General features: G+C 41.7%; 1 protein-coding gene across 7 annotated transcripts in view; it reads right to left on the bottom strand.

The window, feature by feature from the left end:
* The window catches only part of LOC130167246 (muscleblind-like protein 1), a 66,818-nt gene extending 51,753 nt beyond the window's left edge, over positions 1-15,065 (bottom strand). For 6 of the 7 annotated variants that reach the window (XM_056373225.1, XM_056373228.1, XM_056373229.1 and 3 more), the window contains exon 1: positions 9,328-9,484. The gene's annotated coding sequence lies outside the window, so the exon portion shown is untranslated. Of the gene's footprint in view, positions 1-9,327; positions 9,485-14,908 lie in introns of those variants that run through there. The other variant, XM_056373226.1, reaches the window with a different exon arrangement.
* Positions 15,066-16,338: the final 1,273 nt, after the last annotated feature.

The following is a 16,338-nucleotide window of genomic DNA, read 5'->3' as shown; positions in this document are numbered from 1 at the left end:
AGGATTAAAACTAAGGGGTAGAAAATGTGAGAAATGACTCTGGTGTTGAGGAAATATATAAATAAAGGAGTCATCAATAAGTATCTTAGCATGTGTGAATAATGCATGTGGCCATTTCCCGTAGCCAGAGGCAGGAGATATTATTACACCCTCAGATCAAGGTAATAAGTTGGAGAGGAGAAGGGGGGTAGAGAAGGCTGGGGATATTACGCGCCCCCAATCGCCTTACGCCCCAACTCCCTCAACACACAAACATAGCCGACACACACACTGACACACACTTTATTAAAAGAATAGAGAATAAAACGTTGGCTAAACATTGCAACTCACTCCTGACCAACTTCAGCTGTTGACATGTGGTCTGCACAAAGCAGAGTGCAATGCCAAGTGTCACCGGGGTTCATGTATCTCCTTGTTTAAAGAAAGCCACCTGATCCGGTGCTAATCCGTCTGCTAAAACGGTGCCACTCATTTAGCCGAACTCAGGATTATTTCATGCCCATGACAACTCTCCAGGAAGAACACACTGATTTAGCCTCCAGTGACACCACTGCTGCTGAATTACTCACTGTTAAGACCAAATTACAGAGAGTACTTTTATAATTTTCACACAAACTGCAAAAATTTGGTTTGTTCAGGGATTCACAGCAAAAGCTGGATTCTGTTCATCATCCATAATCGAACAGGATTAAGAGTTTTGACAGCTTTGAGACACTGTGCTGATGCACAGTGGTGCTTTGAGCCAAATGCTAACATCAACATGTTAACATACTGATGTGCTGATGTTAAGCAGGCACACACCAGTGTTCATGGCAATCCATCTAATAATTGTTGAAACATTTAGCTTGAAATGACAAATGGTCACCAAAGTGAGTGGGATTCATTCTGTGGGTACCATAAATGTCTATGTAAAATGTCATGGGAATCTATTAAATAATTGTTTAGATAGTGTAGACCAAAGTGGAGGCCGACTGGAAGACCACTATTGCCATTTCTAGCATGGCTATAAATAATAACTATGCATGAGTTTGTTTACAGTGCCAGGGAAGCACAACATTTTTTTTTTTTTTTGCTTTATGCAGCTGTGCATCTTGACAAACTAATGTGCAGTGTTTAGTGCAAGCCACGTGGAATTGCACTGTTAACACAAGCCACATTCAGCCCTGCATCTGAGAGCAATACACAGGGAGAAAGAATGAGGAAAAATGTTGTGAACAGGAGCCAAAGATAGGAGCCATTTATTCAACTTGAATGACTTCCAGAGAAGAAAAACATGAGGAAAGGTGAAGAGAAGAAAGAAAGAAAGCAGGTTCCTGCATGTTTGATTTCCTATGGGTGACCTTTGAAACATAATAGACCAAGAAGCAGAAAGAGCAATGGTCACAACTTTGCGGACAGCAAAAGGAAACAATTTGTTTCAAAACAAAATTTTCCAAGAGGGTCACAGTGTAAACCCTGATCTGGTAAAATATCTTTGGAGCAGCTGTCTAGCCATCAAAAGGTCTTGTTTGTTTAGGCGGCAAGTTAACGGTTCAGACATTCCTTAAGTGTTACAAATTCAGTGAAGGGCTCAGAATCTGATTTTTATGCTCTCTCCCTTATGATGTTGGGATATATAGCTGATTTAGAACGTAAAGATTGTAATAATTCAGCTGAAATGTAATTATGCATCAAGTTTAAACAACCGGTCAGAAGTCAGTGGTGCATGCTCCAAAAAGCAAAAGACAGAAAAAGAGAAGGAAGGGAGGGGAAATTCAGTAATGTGAGAGGTTAAAGGGCGCTGACTGCAGCAGCAAAAAGCAGATGCCAGGCGCTTCATATTACACCGCATCACCGGCTGACCAGGATATCATCTATATACGACCTGAGCTGCCCTTTATACTGATAGGAGCATCAGGGAGAAGGGAGGGGGGAGGGCTGTGAGAGACAAATAGAGTAAAGGAGACCAGAGGTGGCGACAAGGGAAGGATAGAGGCTAGAGGAAGAGTGATGGGAGGCAAACAGCAGTAATTAGTACAAGTTGGTAAGAGACAGAGGTTGGTGTCTCAAAGTGAGAGGGGAAAAACAAGGTGAGCACTGGCAGGTGTAAAAGAGGAGGAATCAGAGGGAAAAGCAGGGAGGGAAAAAGAAGGTTTTTGTTCCATTTCAAAGCACCGCTGGCGCTTCACTGTGATACCATCTTGACATTTCTCATTTCTCTTCATTTATCTTTCTCTGATCCCCACCTGTTCCTCTTTTCTATTTCTCTTCACGCACGTGCTTCAGTGTTTTCTGCTTTTTCTCTCCCCAAATCTTCCTTCTTCTTAGAAATCTGCTCGCCTTCTGCTAAGTCGCACTCCGAGTATCATGTGACATAAACAACTTTGTGAACGTGGCTCGTCTTTTAATAGTAGCTGTCCTCATTTTGTTTGCCCACTGTCTCAGCCCCCTCTGTCTCTTTTTCTCGCTGTCTCTCCTCTCGTTCCTTGTTCACACAACACCTTATGCTGCAGTACCACAGTAATGTGCTGCAAGGTCATCATCGCCACGGCAACTGAAGAAACCATGTTTAAAGGAAGGATAAAGTGGATGATGGTGTCAGGTCCCATCTGATATCATAGCAGTATGGTTGAAATCATTTGAAACGTTTTAGATGCCCTCTATAAAATCTCAGTATCGCCCAATGGACTCAGAGAATGTCCCCTAATGAGGCTAGAGCGTGGAGCTAAGGAGGCACCAAATCATTTCAGTTGAACACTTATCCAGAGACAAGTTACTTTCTACTGTATTAACCAAATGTTTAACAAAATGCTTACTGGGTCTTATCACTAACTCCAAAATCGGTGATAAATGTAACCTTTATCAACCCAAAATAACAAATCCCTCACCATCATATCCAAAATGACTTTGTGATGTCACCAAATGTAAGGAGTTGTATTAGAAAAGAATACGTGAAATGTAAATTTATGTGCAAACAAGCCACAATCATGTGTCTAGTTCAATGGTATAACCAAGGCCTACACACTGATATGCCTATACAGTAATGGAAAGATCAACCTTCTCGATGGCAATTCAACCTATATCTAACTGCACTTACCAGGATGAGAGAATCTGACATAAAAGTTTCTCACAGTGCTCCGTCAACAGAGCTTGACCCTGTCATTTTGCTGGCTGCTCGATATTATCCCTGACCCATATTTTCCAACTTCACACTTGAGCCATATTTTCACAAATCAGTACAAGTTGTGCCACAGCGTTGTATTAGCCCAGAGCAGTGTTAGACTTGTCAACAAAAGTATGTCAATAAATAGTAATTTGTCCTTTTCCATGACAGAGGAAAGACTAATACTAAATAAAAAGATACCTTGTAAAGAAGAAAAAAATATTTAAATAAATGATGTAGCTTTTGTTGACGAACCATAAAACGACAGAAGGATGAACAAATGTGAATAGCTGAGTAAAAGTGAATAACCGTTTTATACCAAAATCTGCAGCATCACACATCGAATGCTCCTGATTGGTAAAACACATCTTCCACTGCCCTGAGCTATCTCAGAAGTTGTTTGAGCTGTTTGACCCGTTGCAAAACTAAGCAGCTTCTTTCATTTCAGTGATGTTCTGTTTCTGCCAATTATTCTAGCTAATGTCACTGTTTCTTGGAGAGAAAAAGCAACAGATTTATGGGCTAAATTCTTCTACAATCCCAATGAAATTTAAACAAGAAGACAGCAGCAAAACAGCTGCAACAAATCACAGAAACAGTCAGACACTGACACTGACAAAACATAAAAACATAAGCTAACATTAATGAAATATTATCAAGTGTTATCTTTCATGTTTATAGACTAGTAGTGGGAATGACTGTAGGATTAATGTAATGCGCCTAGCACAAGAAATCGTATTGCAGACGTCACAAATCTAAGTTTACTGCAGTTTGTTCTGACCCACAAGCTTCCAGACAAAGTTCCACATTATCGAACAAATCTTACCATATTTTTTAAAATTACATATTTACAATATTTTGCTATCCAGTACAATAGTATATAACCATTTGCTGTAGGATACAACATGGATAGACAATGATACTAATGCCAGGGGGACAACAGCTAACCAGCAGAGGGAGCAAGACGTTTCATTCTCCATAAATGCAGCAAATTGCTGCTATATGGAAACACCATTTTAGCTTTGCTAGGTGCATGTTATTTTTTCAGAGTATTGCCAAAAAGAATAAAAAATAGCTGACTAAGCATCCATAACACTGTATTTTATTTATGCCTAGAAATTTAGTACTGTCATTTGCTGTGGTGTAATTGTATATTAAGTTAGTGTAAAATATGCTAAAAGCAGCTTTTTAGCTCGGCTAATATGGGGATGTTCATCCTTTCAATTGGTCTCAAAAGTTGTCATTTAGGTTATGTGTCGTAGCAGAATATACAATATCACAGAAATAGTTGAAATACGTGCTGTCATCAGACACAATTCTCACATAGTGAAAACGTTGAGTAAACATGCAAACAAAAATCGCTGCATAAAAATGGGTTCTTAGGCTACTTACTGTTATATAGCTAGCTGCTGTCCTTAAATACTATAATAATAATAAAGGAATATTTAAGATTTACAAGATTTACATAATATCCTCATTAATGATGGTGACATGGCTCATTGAGAAAACATTAAGTCACATGATTGTGAATAATGGATGGTGGATAATAAGTTTCCTCTTTTACTCTAGCCAAAGTTTGTGAGTGTTTGATCTTTATAAATCTATACAAAAACTTTCCTTAAACTGCTTGAAGAACGCTGAGTGACGGGCATCTCTGCGACATTAATGAGCTCAAAAACCTTGCTGAGGGGATAACAGAATTAATAGGGTTCACACAAGAACCCAGTCAAAGAAATGCTCGGTCCCTACCCAAGCTTGAGATTTGATCTGACAATCTTCAGCTGAATGCTGGTCATTCTGAAATGATACTCCATTACCATGATATTTCCACAGATTGTACCATCGGGGTAATCTTAGACTCCAGTCCATTCCCTGGCTTGTGAAACACACATGAATTAGTATTGACCACAAACCATGAGACAGCAGATCTGTATCACCTACAGAGGATACACAACTATAGAGATGAATGGAAGGTCAGTCAGTGCATTGATATTCAGGACACAGTCATATGAGTAATATGTACGCATATGCACAGCATCAACTATCTCTCTCATGCGCTCGATCTATCTCACGCACACATAAACGCACACAATCTACGGCTCCCTCCTTCAGCTGGAAGACAAACAGAGGGGAGGGGAGACGACGAGGGCAGTCAAGTGGCACGTGTGCAAGCTGTCGTCTGCACAGTGATATCAGCGCAAGTGTTTAAACAGCCTGACACGCACAGACACGGGGGGTGAGGCGGTTATAGTTGACACCCTCATGAATAGAGATGTGAGATAATATGTGTTTAAATACATGGTTACGTATTTGTTTGTGTGTGTCAGGGGAAGGGGGGGAGGAGGGGGGGTTACATGTATTGTTCACATATGCACACCTTTTGTTCATCTGTACAACTAGTTTTTACTCACACCTTCACTGCAGTGTGGGCTACCTGGCTGTGGTTGTGCCAGTTTGGTGTAATGCAGTGGCAGAGAGGGTGTCATTGAGTTCATGGACATAAACCAACCCACTGCCAGACCAGTCTGCTCCTCTCAGGAATAGCAATGGAGGTGGTGTGTGTGTTTGTGTGTGTGAGAGTGTGTGGGTGGGAGGATGGATCGAAAGATATTGGAAAACAGGAAGAATGAGAGGAAGAGTCACAGAGACAGACATACAGACAGACAGACAGACAGTGAGTGATAGAAAGGAGAGACGTCCAAGATATAGATGTGATATGCGGGAGGGAGGTAGACAGATGCCAGTGAAAAAGTAATCTGCCCACTTTGAAAAAAAGCTCCCTTGTGTAAATTTACCATCTCCGCATGTGGCATTTCAAGCACAGGAGCCTTTATCAGACAAGCCAAAAAAAAAAAAAGCGCACGCACACACACACACACACACACAGACACACACACACACACACACACACACAATGTACAGACTTTCGTTTTTACTTCATGCAGACACATGCCAAGCTGCACAGACAGTACATGGAGACAGGTGAAACGGGATCATAAAAACAAAAAAAAGAGAAAGACAGACTGACAGATGGACAGACAGGTAGACGCAGGAGAGATGCAGGTGGTATGGCCTCGGATAGTGGAGTGGAGATATTCAGCATATAATGAGATGGGAGCAGAGTGAGAGAGGAGTTTCAGACAGAGAGATACAATAAGTACAGCAAGATAAGAATAATTTCTAACAAACTTGGGCAGTGGAAAATCCTTGACAGGAGACAGTTCAGTAACAGCAAGATGTTCACTGATTACAAGCTGAATGGCTGAAAAGCTTAACGGCAAAATTGTTGTATAGATTATGAAGCGCAACAGATTACCGCTAATGATTTGTCCCTATGTGAATTTTTGACATTCCACAGTCTGGTATTTTTGATCAGATCAGGAAATACCAAAAGAATGGATGCTCCCCAGAAGAAAATATCAGTTTTCCAAGTCGAAGCCACACACACATACTGAAGTGCAGAATCCCTGACTTGTCATCAGTGCAGCATTTGGCCAAACAGGGGATAATCTGTACTCTTCAGCTGTCTATGACCAGTGATTCAGTTTGACACCTTAATCTGCGGAAATCACAGAGGGCTCCTCCATGGAGCCAACTGTATTTACTATAGATTACATCTTCCACTAGTGTGCATTAGTCCAGTGACAGCTTTGCAGACTGCAGGGAAAACAGCAATCATACACCAATGACTGACTCACTGTGATTTTGCGACTCGCCAAATGGCCTCGTAGGAGTCCCCCAACCATTTGTCTGAGTGACTGACTGTCTATCTGCCAGTTAAATGCCCTGTGTTGAATATCTGAGGCTTGAGACTCAAAGTCATTTCCACTCATATTGTCCCGCTGTCACCTTGATCAGAGCATCCGCCCTATTTTTTTTTATCTTGATAATTGAATCATGTAAATCAGGGTAATGGTGTGCTCATGTCATTATGCACATACACACACATTTTCTCACACAAACACACTGCTCATCTGCATTCGACAGACTGCCCTGTGCCTGCTGAGGACAGCAGGGAGATGACATCACTTTTAAAGGACAGATTAGCTGAGGCATGAAACAAGAAGGTGGGGGAGGAAAAGAAAAGAGCACAAAATCATAGAAAAACCTCACTCCTCTTTTTTTTTTTAATGAACCCAGTCAAATGCAGGTACCCATGCATCCTCTCACCCTCACTCTCCCCCCGTTAGAGTCTTTCTTTTCTCACATACAGTTGTTTAGTCAGAGTCGGACGTGCTGTGAAATTCAGTATGTATCTGAGTGCCTCTGCGCTCTCGCTGTTCTATACTCTAATGACCTTGTAGATCTGCCTGCTCTGATCTGCAGAGAAGCTTTTTCAACCCACTGAGAGTCAGACAACGAAAGAGTGAGCCATAAAAAAAAGCAGAAAGACAGAGAAAAAGACAGAGAGCTGCAGGGAGAGAGACAAAAACAGAGAAGGGTGAGGAAGTGAAACTGTGAAAGAGACAGAGGTGTTGAGATTAGTGGGTGAAAAGAGGGTGTGTACTCAAAATAACAGGGAAAACATAGATAGATGAGAGTTCAAACCATGGCAATTCATTTTGTTACAAAATATAAGTGTGTAAATAAACTGCAGTGTTTCCGCTGCCATACATATTGGTACATGGACCACCCACAAATTTCCATCAGCATTCAGGCAACATGACGTCTTCTTTCAAATTAAGGTTCTCACTTTCACTTCTTTCACTTTTCCTTGTCACTCTGTGTTAAAGTTTCAAATTAAAAGTCGTTCACCTGCAAACCACTGCAAGGCTTTTATTGTGAAGTATGTAGCCACAGAAGGTGTAGCCTTAGTCACAAAGGTTAAATGTGCTAACTCATGTATTAAAAAATGGTCTACATTAAGGAATTCATATATTTTTCTCTTTTTTGTCAGTCAGTCAATTTTGAAAATTGCAAATGTGAAACGGTAGAAGATGAAGCCGGATTAAGCTACGCAGCAGTAGCTATGGAAAATTCATCAGCAGTGAGAAAGTGTGCAAATCATATGGAAAAGTAGCAAATAAGTTATGCATGTTGTTGATTAATTGACCTATATTAACCTATATTTCAGTATACAAACAAGAGTGTTGTAAAACATAGAATCCAGCTTTTCAAGACAGTTGTGTCTATTCTAATGATTTGTCCATGAATATGAAACAGATAGGCCTTTACAAATCCATTATTTAGTTTGTCCCATCCAATCACCAGCCAATACCACTTACATGTTGTCACTGGCAGAAATATAACCCAATCTATACACACAGCTTCATTAATTTACTCGTTTACTTTCTTCATGGCTGCATAAACTTTATTAAGCCATTTTGTCCAAATTATGTAAACCTTTTTTGGCATTTCTATAAAATGCAAATGTCACTGAAGATTTTGTGTGTGCACATGTATGTGTGTTAAAACTTTTGTGTGTCAGAGTGGCACCGACAGCCAGGGTGAAGCAGGAGTCTAATCATTTCCTGAGGGCAGCTGTAGTGTAAACACTAGTAGTGCTGTCATTATACAGGAGGAGTGTAGGGCTGTTCATATGTGTAAGTGTGTGTCTGGGTGAGTCGGCGTGTGTGTTTTTGTTTTCATTCATTCATCCATAAACGTGAGAGCATATTTAGCTTTAGTGTTAACAGTAGGAGTCACACAACAGGGATTTCAGTGTAGTCCAAGAAAGAAAGAGACAGAGTGTAGTCTGCCAGAAAAAGGGAATGTGTGTCAGTGTGTGTGTGTGTGTGTGTGTTGTGTGTGTGTGTGTGTGTTGTGTGTGTGTGTGTGTGTATGTTAACTACTCTGCGGAACATTAAACACTAACGTTACCCATTCTTTTGTCTGCTCAGCTCTTTTCCACATTAAAACTGTCCTGCCTCAAACTACCACACATTAACAGTCAGGCACGGTGGCTGTCTGTATGTGTACACACACACACATACACACACACACACACACACACACACACACACACACACATGCACACGCACATACTTAAAAACAGACACATAAGTCACTCAAACACACATCAACACATCAGACTCAACATCCAGATGGCAAATAAAAATTCCAAAAGCGATATGGCAGAACAAAGCAGAAAATGTACGCAGGGATAACTCTGTCTTGTGTCTAAACAAACACAAAGTAACACACACCAAACACACACATACACAGAGTAAACAGCAAAGACTTACTGTATCTCTGAAGGACTCATCTGACTGCTGCTGAGGGGAGAATGGAAAGTGAAAACCTCATGCTTGCTTCGCGGCACTCCTCTCTTTCACTCCCTCCGTCACTGCCCCCTCCTCCCTCCTTTTTCCTTTGCTTTCTCCCTCCCCTGCCTCTTTTCCTTCCTCCTCCTCCTCCTCCTTCTCCTCCTCCTCCTCCTCTTCCTCCTTCCCTCCCTGTCCTTCACTGCCTCGCTCCCTCTCTCTCCCTCCTTCCCTCTTGGCAGAGCCCTACTGTATTCAGATACACCAGTCTCCATAAAAGGCAGCACAGCTAAACATGTCACACATAATTTATCCACAGCAGGCTGCAAGTTCACCTTTCACAGCTCGCGCTTGGATCGTATGCAAAAGAGGGAGGAGAGGAGAGGAGGAAGGGAGGGCAACGCAGGGGAACTTAACTCAGACAAACTTCTACTGTCAACAGCCACGTTCCCACAATTTCACACTGCTTGAGAGTGTGTGCGGCTGCGTGCATGTGTGTATGTTAACAAATGCTGACAATCAGACCGTGAAAATGCTACAGGAGACCAAAATGCAATTCACCTGCACTGTTCCAACACCTCCCTCTCCCTCTTCTCCTCCTCCCTGTCTCTCCACCATCTGTACCTGCAGACAGTAAATCTCATACAGATGCTGTTTGTGAGACCTGTCCACCTGCACGCCCCCCTTTCTCTATACCTCCCTCTGCTCTCCTTATCTGTGCTGCTACCTCCATAAAACATGACTGTCAAGAGCAGAGACAGAAGAGAAAACTGCAAGGCAAATTAAATTAAAAAAAGGAGGAGTTAAAGCATTTTGGAGCAGAGCGATGCAGCGAGTAAGAGTGCAAGAGGGGTGAGATAAAAATAATATGTCAACAAATAAGATGCCACTTGGAATTCTGCCTGGTTGCAGCTGTAAAGATCAGCACTATTCCCTCTGATCATGTGTCAGGATTTGTACAATCAATGGCTTTAAAAACACATGCCTGCTGACCCTTCTTCTGCCTCTACTGTTTCCCCTGGTTGAGTTTTTTCAATCCATCGCTTTTGTATTGCACTTGAAAGAAAAAAAGAAAAAAACAACAACAACAGAATTGCAGTATGCAGAGAGCAGCTGTGGTGAAATAAAAGAAAAGGAAAAAGCAGAGAATAGGGAGAAAGAGAGGTTAGGAATAATAATAGCTGCACTTGAGTAGCAGTGCTAGCTGATAGCTTTCTCCTCCCTCCTCCACAGCTTCAGTCCACTCACAGGACAGCAAGAGTCACAGCTCTGTTGCCATGGTGTCTGACTCCATCAAACACTACGTCAGGTGCATGTGTGTCTATGTGAGCATGTGTGAGTGCAAGGTGTGTGTGTGTGTGTGTGTGTGTGTGTGTGTGTGTGTGTGTGTGTGTGTGTGTGTGTGTAAGTTTGCGGAGGTGTGTGTGTATGTGTCAGGTGGGTGTTACCAAGTGACTCAGAGCCACATCACTGACTTGTGGCTGCAATATATCAGGGTGTTTGGAATTTATCATTGTATTGGCTTATGCATGCACATGTGTGTGTGTGTGTGTGTGTGTGTGTGTGTAAGAGTGTGAGGGAAAGGTGTTGATTGAACAGCAGCCTGCCCTCAAAAGCACCTCTGATGGATCTCTGTGCTACCATGAGTGTTAATGTTTAGCTCCAGCTTCTATAAATATTTATCAATTCGTTCATAGAGACAAAGCAATGCACTACAGACAACCGTAATATGGAATTTTGATTTTAGAGCTGGCAAGTGGCTGTGCCCAAAAAAGGCCCTGCAGTTGTCTTCCAGAATTACGCTGAATTGGGAACGGGATGAGTTGTCTCCCAGCACATACATGCACTGTAACTGTCTAGAAAAAGCTTGAACAGTTTGTCCGAGTTATACAATTTACCATTTTCAATTGCCCCATTTAGTGCACAGATGCCAGATAAAGATTTACTGTCATGCTCATGGACACTTCAGCAGGTCATCTGCTGTCCCAAATTTGCCAAAGTAGTAATACCACAATGTAAGAAGTAATCCATTACCAGTAAAAATCTTGCATTCAAAGTTTTACTTTTGGCCACTTGAGGGCAGAGAGAACAAGCTGTAAACAGCACAACACTACTTATTATCACCTTATAAAGTTGTCACAGTGCAACTTGCTGGCAAACAGTTGCCAATTTACAGATCCAGCAGATACGGAACAACATTATCATCCATTCGGGGTCATGCTTCTGGAAACATGGCAAATCTAAGTCCATTATTCACTCTTCTTTTACCTCTAATTTGTTCTCTACCCACTCCAAGAGTAAAATGACTCTTTGGCTGTTAAATGCTCCACTATGTTCACCAACTAGTCGTTAGCTTTGTCTGTCTGCCCTTTGGTGCTGGATGGGAGTGCACAGTCCGTTTTTAGAGCTTTTTCACATGAAAATCTGAGAGACTGAAAGTGAACCTCAGTGTTACACTATATTATTTAAGATTATATTATTTAACTATTACTAATTGTGCATTCAAATTTAAGCAGCATTGTAATGTTGTAGCTGACCAAAATGGAGAAAATCTAAACTAAATTATATACTGTTATAGTTCAATTTACTGTATAACACTGCCCTAAGTGAAGTACTTACTTCACCTGAGACAAGTAAAGTGCAAAGCAAAACGGCAAAGTAGAATAAAATAGGAACACAGGTAAATCACAAGTACCTCATCATTATACTTAGGAACAGTACGTGAGTAAATGTACTTTCCACCGGAAAGTAGAAACAGCACAGTGAAAGGTTTTGGATTTGCAAATAACTGCTGCAACTGCAGATAATTTAATGCACACTAAGGTTCCTGCTCACTGCTCTGCTGATGTCTGTGTATGGAGGAGAAAATGAAAAAGACTTTTGAGCCTCTGCTTTCAAACACGAGCCATCGTCCCTCACATCCGTGCTCATTGTGATCACATCGAAATGAGGCCACAGATCCATGAACATGTGGACATGTGTCCCTAATGTTCCAGATCATTAAAGACCAGAATTAAGGGAAAAAAATGAGAAAAAAAACTGAGACAGGGGTTGAAGTTGGACAAGGAGATCTGGATCCATATATCACCGTTGATCCATGTTGTTAAGCACAGCCAGAGCTGGACAGAGAGCAAAAGAATATCTACTGGAGAACCTCAAGGATCTTATGATGGAATGGAAAATCCAGCAGGGCAACCCAGTGTGTGTCTGAGAGGTTTTCAACATTCAGAACAGACCTCTGCTCCATTGTTGAGTATCTAAGGTCAAATCATTAAGTGGATCATCTTCAAACAACAGCAGCTATTTCAATCCGTTGAAACTGAATGACCTTGCAGAGCCTCTGCACCTTTCTCCTCAGTCTGAACAGTTCTCTGTTCAGGTACCAACATATTCTGGGGCCCCAAGATGTGACCTCAGTGGAAAATGTTGGAATATGTCAACAAAGAGCTCTATAGCGGACCAGTAGTGGAATAAATGAATAACCATTGTTCAAAAACCTGCTAAACTCTGAAACTCCCTGCTGAAAGTGCTATGGTATGACCACGGTTACACAGAGCCCTGCTGGATTTACTCTGCTGGATTTACTTTTGTGATCTGCTTGAGCCAGCATTAGAAAGCAGACACTTACAATATCTCTCAGCTTCATCTCGAGCACACTAGAATGCACACACTTTCAAGAACACATTATACACCCTGATAACTACAGTATGCAGACATGTACATGTACAGTTTTATCAGGCAGTTTGAGTCTCCCAAACACCAGAGCTGAATTAGTAGAGAGAGGAGATATTGATGCTGCTGTCACAGAGGTGTCTGGTGGATAATTCTATCACGTGACGACACAGATAGTGATGGGGGGCTCTTAATGAAAGCAACCATAATGAAATGAAATTTAAAAGAGGAGCCTCTCCATTTTGAGTTCTGCAGGGGAAGAACAGATGTCTGCTAAATGGAGACAAACTGAATATTCAACTCAACTGAGTTTTCATTTGATCTGCATTATGGCCTTTTTGCATTTCATTTCCTAAGCCATAAATGCTCTTTGCACAGTCTGTGTTCAACATATACAGCTTCCAATGTCCACTTAACACATACTGTCAAAAGACGCAAGACTTACAAGTTTAACGGTCCTAACGCTCCTCAGAGACTTTCATGTGGTACAGGATAATATGATTAAACTACCCTGACCTGTATTTTATTTTATAAAAGCTGGATTCTGCAATAATGCAAAAATGTTTTCCTGTATATCCTTGTATATCTGACATTTAAATTATGTCTTTTTGGAATTAATATCTTATTTAGAAATCATCAGTTTCATTTCAAAACCTATTTCTCACTCTAAGCCCTTTTTTGACCTTCCGCTGTGTCTCCACATGACAGTGTTGAAACATGATTTCACAATGGGGTCCCAGGGTGGAGGACTGAAATTTCCCATTTGAGACCTGAGGTAATAAAGTTTAAGAGTCCCTTCCCTAAGCTGCTGCAGTCGCGCTTTCCAGTCTGTCTGTGCTTCTGGCGCAACAGATATGGTCACAAGCCTCAGTGGCTGTTAAACCACAAAATGACCCGTAATGGAGGAGCCACACTTCTACCCGCCTATCAGCTTGCACTGCTGTCATTTGACACGATATGAGACTACCTCAAAAACAAAGGTTGTTATTTTAAGTGTTTGTAGTGTTGTAGAACCGGCTATTGTTATTTTAACTCTCATTACTAAGAGCTTTGGAAACTTAATCATAAAAAGCCTCATCTGTGATTGTCCTCATGATGAAATGTAACCTCTAATGCCTCATTGGTTTAAGTTGTTTTTGACTGGGCACATTAGGGTTTTTATATATTATTTATATTTTAAATCACATAATTAGTCTTACTTTAGTATTACGTGAAACATATCAGACGAAGTCATCCAATATTAACCGGTTGTTATGCAAAGAAAAATTTAAAACTAAACTTCACATATTACTGTTAAAGTCCTATTACTTTACTACTTTTGAAACGTTTGTAAATTTTCAAATTAACTTCTGACTATTCCTAAACATCATAATATAAATATGCAGGACTGTACCCAATGTGCATGAAAAAGTTAAACAGTCTTCAGAATGACAAAGTGAAGTTACCTTTTCCTAAAAGTTACAGTGTTCACCAGCACTCCAATAATATCAGCGTATGCAAAACCTTTCCAACATATTCAAATCAGCTACAGCTAAAGAGTATCTGCAAGCTGGAAGGAAAACTATGCAAAAACAAACCCAGTGATAGACAAAAGCTGACAGATATTCCACATGCCTATCAGCTATTTCGAATCTCCTCTCTAAGATATATCCTCGCTTTGGAAAAATCCCAAACAATATTTCCAAGTAAGAAAAAAATAAAGCAGCAATCACTAGCAACAGGCAGGGAAGTTGTCGGAATCATAACATGTCAAATATTAATGACACCCTGTCGTCTGTATCGAGCAACTCTCCCCTCTCCTCCTCTCAAAAGGCAGATGGATAAAGACGGATGAGCAGACCATCTTGTGAAGCCAGTAGCCGTCCACTCGGTCAGAGAAAAGCTGTCTTACCTGCCTGGTTGTCAGTGTGTTTCTCTTGCACTCGGTCTGGGTGTATGAGTGTGTGTGCACTCACACACAATCCCCACGAACAGGAACTGATGAATCTGCACGACTTCAGCCCTGCAGCGTGCAGTGCATTATGGGGTTTCAGTCTCTCTCTCTCTCTCTCTCTCTCTCTGTCTCTTTCTCTCTACTGTGTGTGTGTGCGTCTCTCTCTCTTCCTCTTTCTGTTGGCACAGTGTTAGAGGGGGATGTCCTCGCCTCCTGTCTGGAGAGAGGAGGGTGAACTGACACGCGCTGTGTCCACACACACACACACACACACACACACACACACACACACACTCACACACAATGCAGAAGAAGCCTCATGATGACGACCGCCGCGGCTGTGGTTGCCGTGGCAACAGCCTCCCTCTCTCCCTCCACCCCTATCTTGCTCTTGTAGCTCTTCTGGCTCCCCCTCAGTGTATTCTGTTTAAATAGTGAAATAGAGTGCAACAAAAAACAATGTTTCACAAACTGCACTCATTCTATTTGCCTCTACTTCTTCTATTTAATATTTACTTAAAGCCTTTAACCTGACTGGCTGGTAATGCAGACATGAGGAGAGGTCATGTGATCGATAACTGTTGCTTCTGCCTTCTGAGATAAGGAGAGGTTGGTGTGTACTCAGAGGGAATAAAGACAGACACATACTGAACGTTTGTGTAAAAGCACATGCAAAATGCAAGTGAATGGGAAAGTGGTCTCAAACCTTGGACCCCACTGTACATCGCTGAGCCAGTGTGTGCGTGTGTGTGCGTGTGTGTGTGTGTGTGTGTGTGTGCGTGTGTGTGTGTGTGTGTGCGTGTGTGTGTGTGTGTGTGTGTGTGTGTGTGTGTGTGTTTGAGTGAGTAGGTTGATTTGGTTGTTCCTGGGAATAGGCTGTAGTTCCTGTTTGTGGTCTCTGTCCTTTTTCTCCATTGCTACTGTTAGTGCACTGAGGCCTGCAGCCCTTTGATAACACACATTTCAGTCACATTACCAACAAGGGAAGTACAGCTGGACTGACAAATGAAATGAATGGGTCGTATGCAACATGCATGCAGGCAGCAAGACACATAGGAAGACTGAGTGGGCCCTCTGGTGTAATTATTTCAATTTTCATCATTATTCACCTTCCTGGAAGTTGGCTTTAGCTGTTATTTAGTGGGCCGATTCAAAATGATTATTGGAGTTCAATGGGTTATCAGGGAAAGGGAGGGTTAACAGACAGAGAAGGAACAGAGCAACAGAGGGAGAGAAAGAAAAATGGAGGGATAAGTACTGTAAAGGAGAGAGAATGAGGGTGAGGAAGTAAAGGAGACGAGACCTCCTCTCCACCGTCTCCCATGGCGACGGAGTGGGTGGAAGGCCGTGGCTGTCCTTCAGGCCCTGTAAATCAGCAGCTCACAGCT

The sequence above is a fragment of the Seriola aureovittata genome, chromosome 4 (assembly GCF_021018895.1).
Source record: "Seriola aureovittata isolate HTS-2021-v1 ecotype China chromosome 4, ASM2101889v1, whole genome shotgun sequence".
NCBI lineage: Eukaryota > Metazoa > Chordata > Actinopteri > Carangiformes > Carangidae > Seriola > Seriola aureovittata.
The sequence above is the reverse complement of the archived record's forward strand: the minus strand, read 5'-3'. Positions and strand labels throughout refer to the sequence as shown.